Source organism: Oryzias latipes, chromosome 9 (genome assembly GCF_053564925.1).
Source record: "Oryzias latipes strain Hd-rR chromosome 9, Olatipes_Hd-rR_3.1".
In the NCBI taxonomy this organism is placed as follows: Eukaryota; Metazoa; Chordata; class Actinopteri; order Beloniformes; family Adrianichthyidae; genus Oryzias; species Oryzias latipes.
Genome location: NC_136245.1, coordinates 6,221,139 through 6,232,792, shown reverse-complemented (window position 1 = coordinate 6,232,792; position 11,654 = coordinate 6,221,139).

Genomic DNA, 11,654 nt, shown 5'->3' with positions numbered 1-11,654 from the left:
ATGAATCCTTTCTGAGTTTCATTTTTGTTTTTCCACCACAACATCAAAAGGAAAAGTCTTCATCTGTTTGGAGTTTGTCACATTTGTGAAGATGTTGCACTTTTTTATTGATCTTCAGTTTCTTGTTTTGCTGAACTTTGTGGCTTTTTGTTCGGGAAAAGGCCCGTTTTTGCTTGAAAGTTTTTTTTTTGCAGCTGGTCTGGTTGATGCAGCTCACCCTGGTGGTTGAACTATGATGTCATGATGTGATGGTGATGTCATACACTTTTCTATTTCCTTTCTTTATTGACTTGTTTCTGAAGTGCAGGTCAGGTCTGTGTCTGTACGGAACCTGTGATCTGGTTTAGTTTTAGTTTGATTTATTGTTGTTCATCGTTCAGAACGTTTCTATTCTGTCTGGAAGTGAACAGACCTGCAAATCTTTTGGAATTTGTTACTCGAATTCTGTCGGAGTTTATTTTTCGAATTTTGCTGTGAAATAAGTGTAACCATAGCGACACAAAGTTTTTTGTGTTACACTAAACTCTAGAGATCCAGTAAATGTTTGTGTCACTGAGCTTAATCTGCGCACCTGTGGGTCTTGTGAACAGCGCTGTTTAGAAGAGTTTACAGTAATAAATGAATATTTATTCTACTTTAAAGAGGTTTGTTTGCTTTACTGAGTGTCTTCTGTTCGGTTTGGGGTCAGGGGGTCTGCTGGAGCCACATCCCACATATGAAAAAAGCCTTTTCAAAACACCAACGAACACTTCAGAACAAAGAAAAAGCTTCTAATAAACAGCATGTAAGGAAACCACGGTTTTACATCAGAATTTCCCGCTAAAACAGGCAGAGTTTCCTACACGCAGACAAACAGAGAAGGGAAGAAGCCACAGGTAATACGTCCAGAGTAGAGTTGATGCCCCACAGTGGGGGTAAAAAGGTCACTTTACCCTGAAACATCATTTTTAAACCAATTTACAAAGGAACATCACTTTTTTTCATTTTACCAAGAGATTCACTTAAAACTAGATTAAGATAATCGTCTTCTCCTGGTTAATATGTCATCTGTTCATCTCATCTCCAATCTCTTTGGTCCGTTGCCATGGTTACTACATTACCATGGCGAGTGCAGTGAGTTGTAACAGAACAATAAAAGTGTTTTTTAACCGAGGTGGAGCTCCTGCATGGATTCTGTGGGTTACTTCACATCATGACAGCAGATGGCAGAACGATGTATCCACTGCTGCACAGGCGCCGAGTTCTCTGCAGTCAGCCGGAAAAATGGACATACGTGCTGCTACCGCTGACAAGACTCTCAAGAAGAAGAGTCCGTCTGATGAAATAAAAAGAGTCTGTTTGTTTTTTCCTGATGCTAACCCACAAATGCTTCAAATATAGTCATTTTGGTTCCTATCAGAAGCATTGCATGTCAGAAATACCATGACAAAAGCTCCTCATTTTGGATTTTTCTTCCTTTCTTTTATTTTGTATCACCACATTTAGACAAGCCCCTCACAATCTTTAAAAAAAACGATTTTTGAACAACTTTTTGTTTTTTCAATCCTCAAGGACCCATTTTGGTGGCATTTTTTTTAAGATTGAGGATATTTACAAAGCAAATTAAGCTTAATACTGCATTTCTAAGTATTTCTTTATTCAAATTGTTGTAAATCAGGAGCAGATGAAAACGTTTTTAAAAGATCGTATTTGTGACGTAGAAAACAGGCTGGATGGCCTCAACTTCCCGGTCCGCTCCATTCTGATCATCCACCTCCAGACAAATAGATCCACAAACGTCTTTGTTTTCTTCGTCTGAACTGGAATCTGGATCAAAACTCTACGGCTGGATACCTCCAATATTTCCCCCCATTTTTGTTGTATCGAAAATGTTAGGTTAGGGGTGTGAGGGGCTGTAAGCTGGCAGAGTATAAACAAATGGATGATGGGATGTAGGGGCAGGCTTACTCAGCACCAACAGTCCTGCTACGCCAAACTACGATACAGGTTTTTCAATTTTGGCTAAAAACAGAATAATCATAATTAAAAGACCACTGGGAACACTTTGAAAATAGATCAAAAGATGATTGGAAACTTTAAAATGATACACACACTTCTAATGAAAAAAAATGGGTAACACTTTATATTAAGATTCCTTAACAAGCTTTGTTAACACATTAACAAGCATTATAAATGAATTTATAGGGTGTTAGTAAGACATTTATTAGTACAATAAGTCTAATAAGGTTTATTAAATTACTTAGTTAACACATTTACAAGCATTATTATTAGGATGTTTTCAAGATGTTAATGATGCATTTACTGATATTATAGGTGCCCACCTAGAATCAAAGATGATCAGGTTAACTAATGTCCCCATTGGCTAATGAATCTGTCAATCAAACTCATCAGCAAAACAGGCGTGCTTACTTTCAGCCAATTGAATGGCCTTGTAGACTTTGCTTTCACACAGGTGACGAAAAAAGCCCCGCCCATCTTTGATTCTGTACCGGTCGGTCGTTAGCGTGTTAGCTTTAGCATGGCTCCTGTAGGTTTATTGTCTTCGTTCTTCAAAAATCACTGGCTTGTGCAACTTTCTTGTGGACTTTGAAGCAAGGCAACAGTGGTTGAATGCAGTTGGCATTGAATGCAGAGAACTGTCTCCTGGTGATGGGATTTGCAATGAATGTTTCACTCAGGATAGATGCTAATACTGTATCCTATTAGCTATGATGCTAGAGTCATCCAACACCAGTATATATGTTTTTAATTTTTTTTATTTGTCTGAATTAAATTATTATATATCTTTTACAGAACGATTTGTGTATGTTTAGTCTGTTTTAATGTCATAAAGTTCTTTTTACAATCTTTATGCTTTGTGGTTGTTTGTGCTAAAAAACGTCCACACTTTAGATGAGGTGCTGCAAAACAATTAATAAACTATTAACAAAGTTAATTAATACATTTGTAAAGCTTATAAGCAGTTTAGTAATATGGATTTAGAGGACAATGGTCTGACTTTAGATGTTATTAAATCTTATTAACACTTACAGGAATTTGCAAGACATCTATAATGCTAATAAATATCTTACTAGCATCTGACACATTAATAAAGCCTATTAGTTTGTTAAGTTAGTTAATAAAACTTATTAAGCTTATGAACACTCAGGCTTGTGTGAGACATCTATAATGCTAATAAATATCTTACTAGAACCCCAAACAATAATAATACTTCTTAATTTGTTAACAAAGGTTGTTAATAAATCTTATTAAGCTTATTAACACTGACAGATTTGTTAGGCACCTATTATGTCAGTAAATGCATCATTAGCATCTTGAAAACATCCTAATAATAATGCTTGTAAATGTGTTAACTAAGTAATTTAATAAACCTTATTAGACTTATTGTACTAATAAATGTCTTACTAACACCCTATAAATTCATTTATAATGCTTGTTAATGTGTTAACAAAGCTTGTTAAGGAATCTTAATATAAAGTGTTACCAAAATGTTTTTTATATTAAATGCATTGTTGGACAAAGACATAAATAGTGAATGTGTATCTGCAGAAAAGGTGTGTGATGTTCAGGTCTTCCTCCTGAAGCCTTTACACAGAACGAAAAGGCTTTGTAGGCAGAGATCTTTAAAGTAGAAAAAGGCTCTTGATAGGGACACATGCAGCTGGATGCAGAAGATGCTTGAAGGATCATTCAGGATTTCAAGAACCCAGAGGTGAAGATTTTTTCTGATTCAAGGTGGGGTTTCTGCAGGTCTGCAAAGAAAGATCCAAAACGTGTGGCCTGAACAAATGCAGTTTAATGGGGGGCTGCAACTGGGCTTTAAAAATTGGGTAAATTTTCTTTAATTTTCCCAAATATAATAATTAGAAGTGAGGCTGCAGCTTGAAACATTTTCCTACAGCTGAGGGAGGAGGAGGATGCTGGAGGTGAAGAATGTGTGTGTGTGTGGGGGGGGGGGGGGGGCAATCACAAGATAAGGGGGATTGGTAAAAAGATTATAAATGTTAAAATATTAAGCTTATTTTTAAGAATTTGTCAATAGGATCAAAGTGAAGGTTTGCAGTTTGAATGCAAAAGCAGGAATCAAAAGAGAGACTTGTTTCTTTCTAAAGAGAACTGAGCTTCAGACAGAGAAAAACACTTTTGGGTTTGGTGCTACACTTTCAGCTGCAGATGAAAATGAGAAATTCATGTTTTTGATAAGCTGCTCAAATAAAAGATAAAAGTTTTTGCTGCTGACAGCGATTAGAGTTTCTACAGGGAAACAATTTGAACAAAAGCCAATTTTATTCAAAAGATCCTACTCAGGATCTTACTGATTCAAATAGGAACATTTGACTGCACATGTTCTGACTTCTGATGCAAAAGTCTTCAGCGTGTTTTCCACAGTCTTCCACAGAGCCGCTGTGAACGATCAGAGGACTTTCTTCCTGCAGCAGAACAGTGGAGGACTGGGAGCTGTGGGCCTCAGCAGATGCTGCTGGGAGGATGGAAAAATGGTTTTGTCATCTAAAGAGATCCCTTTAAGACGCGAGGAAACCACATCCAGCCTCACAGAAGATCGGGAACAACGACCTTTTCTTTACCACTTGTCTCGTCTAGCCCTTCTGGAGAACTTTCTGCAAGATCTCATCACCTAAAGGTGGTAAAAGACATGAAAGAATGGAGCAAAACCTGATGCTTCAGGTCCTACTATATGCAAAGAGGCGGCCTGGTTGGTAAAACTATGCTGTCTTTTAAATTCGAATGTGTTTTTTATATTTTATTGTTAAAAATCTTCCCTGTTTCATCACCGAAATGATTTCTATCCTTGTGTGCTGCACCTGTAAAAAAATAATCAAACCATGTGATATTTAACAGCCAACAACATTCCAGTGGATTAAGTACAGTCTTACAGACATCACTGCTTCATTGTCTCGTCATGTACCCAAGCGTACATCTGGATGTTTAAGCCACGCCCAACATTTCCTGCTCGCATTACCTGGTTACTCTAAGTTGGGCGTTAACATCAAACGTCTAACTGTCACTCAAAAATTAGACATTTGTCCGACACTGATTTAAAGATGGATGTTGGTGGGAATAAAACTGTTTCATTTCTGTGTTGTTGTCCTATGTTTTGATGCTTGCATTTCCATCTCCTTTGACACACAGCTGGAGGGTTTTCTAGTGAGGGTCATTAAGTTCTTGTCTTTAACAATAACCTGAGTCCCGATTCTCTGCTTGGACAGCAGATTCTTCTCATCTTCTCAGTCCAGCATCAGTGTTTGGGTCAGCAGCACATCAGCCCAAAGAAACTTTCTGGAAAATACAACACAAACACTGCATTGCCACCTACTGACCAACCCAGGAAGCTGCATCCTGCACTTCCTCTCAGCACCTCCAGTGGATTAACAGGACAGACGCAGCTTTACCCTCTAACAGGCAGATGACAGGAAGTGAGGCCTGATCAGGAGTGAAAAGTATTTATGCAGCAATCCAGTCAGTAGGCAGCTTATATTGAGTTGTAAAGGTTTACTTTTAGTTAATCAGTACCTGTGACACCAGAAAAAGGACCCAAAGACTCAGGAGTAAAGTCAAAATTTGAGGTGACAGTTTAGGGCGATGTTGAGTGGGTAACGTGCAAATAAATGAGGAATATCATAAGAAAGACAGGAAGAGAAACAGTAAGCAGGTCCGGGTTTTAAAATTTAAAAAATGTTATTTTATATTTGGAGGGGAAATGCCCACAATGCCATATTGCCCGTTGACATCGTTGATAACATTGATGTCCATAGACATGAAAAGTTTAATTCTGGAAGAAAAACTTAACATAATTTAAGACACAAACATGCATTTTACAAAGACTCTGAGTACGGAGAGGGCATGGGGCCTCCTCCTGGAGTCAATGGGGAGGGGGACAGACCGGAGACGCAACAGAGAAAGTGTAAACCAATATATGGTCGTGAGATGCAGATGGACCAGTGGAAATCCAGCAAAACTCTAAAAGAACTGAAAATGATAAAAAAAAAAAAACAATTAAATCAGAGGTTTTTCAACCTGAATGACACTGAAAGCTTCTTGAAGTTTTTTACAAAGACTTTTGTAACTGAGATGCTTTCAGATCTCTGCTGTTTGTTCTTGTGATCTTTCTGAACATTTGGACTCTGCAGCTTAGATTTAGAAAAGCTTTATCTTAACTGTCACTAAATCCAAAAAAAAGTCAATTTAACTTGACAATATCAAACTCTTTTTGTGCAATGTCTCAAGATACATGATCTTGAGATCATCAAAGAACAAGAAAAGAACATGTAATTTCTTTTTTGTGTATTATAAGAAATAAACGTTCTCTGACTTGAAGCCCCTTTTATGTTTTCCTGGTCATGGTTAAGCTGACAGGCAGACATGATCTTATAAGATTGAAGGAATGTCATGTTGTGTCATTATATTTCCCTCCAAATATTATTGAAGGAAGGTTTCTTTGATCCGACGGAGCTTTGTTCAAATCCCTTTCATTACTGGAGCATTTGACTGGACCTGTTTCTGCCTTGGTTTGGCGGATGAAGAGTTAATAAAGGATATTAGCAGGGTCACGGGGCCCCCCCGGGGGAGATGTGGTCCCAGCGCCGGCGCTCTCTGTCTCTCAGTCTGACTCACTAACATCCCGGCAGACAAACAGCCAAAGGACACGGCGGCAAAGTCCCGGCAAGCAGTTCAGAATGTGACGTGAAACTGTTATTAGATGAAAGGTCACATGTTTTGATGAATTCCAGTCGGGCTGGATCGGAGTCTTCCTCATCCCTGGTTGCCGGTAAAGTCACAGACGGAAAAGAGTCCAGAAAAGCCCCAGCTGTCCCCAAATCAGTTTGCTTAAGCAGGTATTACGGACAGCTGAAGCAATTAGCGAAATCACAACAGAGATTTGTTTTGGGAACTCTTTGTCAGGCAACAACACGTCTTCAGAGATGAGAACTCTCTGGGATTAGGTCATGTATCTTTGGTCACTAAAAAGTAGGATTCTTGGGCAGAACAGAATCCTCTTATCGTGGCTTCCAGTACTTCCACTAATTCCTCTGAGCTGGCAGGGAGGCAAACCGACAGGCCAAAAGCTGCCAACCAGAAAACTCATTTGACTTCTTCTGTTACTCCTTGTTGTGAAGCCAAGGCCCCATTATGGAAAATGACCTGGAAGAATCTAATGTTGCAGTTCCTCAATGACCACTAAAGGCTGGTTTCAAGAGGTGGTTTTTATTTGATCTTAATTTTATTTGTAAAGTTTGTCGGTTAATTAAACTATTTTATCGTGGGGTGGTCGTGATGCAGAGGTAGAGTGGTCAACCTTTGATCGCAGGTTCGGTTCTCGCCCTGCTGCTCATGGTTTGACGTGTTATAAGGCAAGACTCTGAACCCTACATTGCTTCTGGTGTTTGTAGGTTGACGCCAGCATTCGGCAGCGGTGTGTGTGACTGTGTGTGAATGGGACTGTGACTCTAAAGCACTTTGGGCCTTCTAAGAAGGTAGTAAAGCTCTTTATAAATATACACTATTTACCATTTCAATAGGCAAAGTAAGATCATTTGTCTAGCACATTTTGTGTACAAAATGCAGCTGAGGACAGGTGGGTCTTTCACCTGGATTTACAGTTAATAAACTGAGTCTTTCAGCTAATCCAAGGCTTTCTGGAAGTCTGTTCCAGGTTTTTACCCTCCAAGATCCTTCAGGATTGTAGGAAGCTTGAATGGGAGAAATCAGAAAAATTGGACAACTGGTGCATAATTGGTGCAGGCTTCCTGTGGGAAGTTATCAACTGCACACTCCTGTGTGCGACATTCACGAAGGTCAGTAAGGAGCCAGTGCTCACAACTCACAAATGACTAGAGTGTGGCACAAAGGCACCGTACCACAGCAACACTGTATGTCAGAAGACTCTTTAACTTCCATTAGTTTCACCAATACTCACCCATGCTCATGAGCTCTGGGTCATGACCGAAAGAACGAGGTCCCGAATACAAGAGGCTGAAATGAGCTTTCTTTGTAGGGGGGCTAGGCGCTCTCTTAGAGATAGGGTGAGAAGCTCAGTCACCCGTGAAGGGCTCAGAGTAGAGCCACTTCTCCTCCACATCGAGAGGAGCCGGTTGAGGTTGCTCGGGCATCTTGCCCAGATGCTTCCTGGAGGCCTCCCTGGGGAGGTGTTCCTGGCATGAGAGAATAGGCCTTTCGGGTGACCCGAGAGACATCTCGGAGTCCCCCCAGAGGAGCTGAAAGAAGTGTCCGAGGCGAGGAAAGTCTAGGCATCTTTGCTTAGACTGCTGCAACCCGGTTCCGGTTGAGCGGAAGAAGATAGTCATACCAATACTTAAAGATAGATTTACCACATCCACAATTGTACATTTAATTTTAATGATGCTGCTTAACCCTTGTGCTATCCTAGGCACTTTAACATTGGGAGTTGGGTCTTCTAGACCCCACTAGACAGTGCTCTGAACCTTTTTTCTTCAATGATTTGTGATCTTCACTGGTGTCCATGGATTACATGAAATCCTCTTCACCTTTATCCACCTTTGTCATGGTAGGGATAACATGTTAATGGTCATCTTGACCCCATAGGATAGCACAAGGGTTAAGGTGGCTGTACGAGCCTCACGGGAACTACAAGCCTCACCTGTCTGCAATCCTCCACGGCCCCGGACAACCCAAAAACCTGCAACACCCTTACAAGTTATCACTTGCATGGGTACATGTGACCAGGGCTAAAAAAACAACGACTTTAGGTCAGATTGTGAGATGAATGAAGTTTCCTCTGCTCTCTGACTCATTGTGATCTTTCAGAACTGAACCTGTTCGTTTTTATCAGACTTTTCCTGTAAGTGAGAAAACCCTTCAGTCTGCATTTCAATGCTTTATTGACACTAAATGTGGTTCAGAGCACAGAAACAGAGAGCTCTCATATTTAGGTTTGTAGGTCTGTTAGTGAAAAATCTCACTCTGACCAAAAATTATGCAAATCACACCAGACAATATTTGTTTTTTTGTTGTAACAATGTGCCTTTTGTGTAAAATTCAGAAAAGTTGGTCAGAATCTTCAAAGCCAATCAAAATTAATCTTATATGATTATCTGTTTTGGCTGTGGCTCACGGGGGCACGACTACACCCTCTGCTGACCCCCATCAGCCTTTCACAATAGAACAAATATCCCCCACCCCCACCCAAACCTGCATATTTTACTTTGCTGGTGCAGCTTCAATAGACATCAGTGACCACTTTGATCAAAAATGACTTTATTTTTTAAAGCAAAAAAAATCCTGTTTTGCTTTGTTTTTGTTGATTGAAATGTTGTTTTATGTTATGGATTTACTGTGAACTGACTGTGTCTGCTTGCAAAGAGATGCCCAATCCTCTGCTATAACTGTGGCTTTGTTAAATCAACTTAGACTTGAATTGAGATAGGAATGAAAAGTGCATTTTTTATCTGCTGTAACAGAACCATAAACAGCTGAATAAATAAGAATAAAGAAAGTATGGTGGATAACAACGTTTTTTTGTTTCTGCTTCACATTGTTTTTGAGGCTCACTCCTTAACATTTTTTTAACTCCTTTTACATTTTAAAGAGCTTTCCTGGGAGGGAACGGAGATGTGGGTGGTGGATTGGTCATTAATTTGGATGTCTGCCTTTTGGAGCTTTAGCTGAATTCTTTGCTGTCAGTTTTAAAGGAGGGAGGAGGTGAAAGGGTGACGTTAAGTGTCACAAACCAGTGGGAGGTCTTTTAAACATACCACTATAGTGGAAGCTGAATGTTGTGATGCGTGTGTGTGTGTGTGTGGGGGGGGGGGGGGACTGTGGCAAAGCAAGAGAAAACACACAAGAACTGAAGATGAGACACCATCCTCAGTCTCTGCTAATTGTTTGTAACAGGAGTCATAAGTTTTAAACATTGAATGTTTGACCTCTCTTAAGGTAAAGTGGAAGAAAAACAGCAAAGCTGAAAGCTCACAGAACTGTAACAGATGAGATTTGTCTTGTAGAGTTGAATTTACCTCATAAAGGTGTTATTCTGTGCCCCCACTATGTTTTGCTCAGTGCTATGAATTCACCCAGCAGGCAGTAATCGGCTGCAACAAACCTCCATTACTGATTCACAGCAGAATTCACGCTCATTATCCCATTTGCAGACAGCTGCTGCTCGTCCCACTGCTCGTAAACGCCACTAACAAATATTTTCTTCTCTTAATTCCATGGAAACTCCAACCGGTAGAAAACAACAGTTTTTAAAAAATCAATCATAAAGTATTCTTGTCAAAGTCAGAGCTCTGTCACCACGTCCAGAGTTCCAACCACACTACATGGCCCAGCAACCAAAGCACACACTTCCTGGAGGCGAGGGATTATCCTTAGATCTGCTCATAGCTCTAGCCATCAAACTGGATAACCTGCTGAGAACCTAGCGGCCGTGCAACCCAGCCTTAGCGAACGTCATGCCCGTCTCACCACTTCTTCTGACCACGAGCCGATGCAACTCGGCTCGACCAGACTCTCTCTTTCTAAAGCACTTTTCTTTTTAAAATTACAAATCCATCAAAAATGATGTGGGGTATGGAAAGTTTCGGTTGGTGTGTTTGGGTCAGGGTGCAGTGACCATGTAGGTGACGTGACAAGAGTGACGTTTTACCCTTGTGGCATTGGGCCTTTTCTCCCGACAATCAATAAACTAAACTTTGTCTTCATCATACGAAACCACTTCAGGTTAAAGGTTCTTACTGAATGGTTCAGGCTGATGATGGTGGTGATCAAGATGGCTGACGCGCCTCCTGACGGAGACTCTAGAGCTTCCGTTTGTGGAAATTGCAACTCGGACCACTGCCAACTTCAAGTCACCATTCAAAGGCTAAAATCTGAGCTTAAGAAAAATACCAACTGATAGATAAAATACAATCAGTTACCGCTTCCCAGTTGAATTATATCCCCTACCACCAGCAGTCAGTCATTGCGGACCAAGCCAGTCACTCCCTGTCTCTGACACTTCCATGGTCTGGAGGAAAGCTTGCTGAAGCTCACTGCACCGGCTCCGACAGCAATGTTGTGCAGCTTCGTGGTGGCGTTATAGACAGATTGGAGCCGACAGACGAGATTCGAGGTCCAGCCGAGTCCAACCCTGGAGAATCGGTTAGGTTTCCACCTGATCTGGAGCATGAAAAGGCAGATGCTGGTCTCAGGGACCAGGCTCTCAGCTGTACAATCAAGCTGTAATGGATGGACGGAGGTAAAATGCCTCTGTTGAAGGGGCCCTGGGCTAATATCTGATGCTCGGCTAATCTGGCGTTCTTCAACTGATATACCCTGATGGCTGTAGAAGATCCGGGCCCTGCTGATCTCCCAATGAACCAACAGGACCCTTCGGGACCGGGGTTGTGTCAGCGTAGACCTTTAGCAATCTTCTCCAACTTCTGGTGCCGGACTTGACTTCACATCCATGGCTACGATCAGGGTTCTGGATCGAGAAGCGACTTCCACTGCTGCCTCCGGGCCTGCTTCGAATGAGCCTGACTGGGCCACTGCCTCTGGACACACCTCGCGGGGCTCGCTTGACACCGCTATCCTGCCGGTCTCCACCACGAGACTGAAGTGCCGTCGGCTGCTATCAGAGGCGGTGACCAGACCTTTGGTCGAGCCCTTCCGAG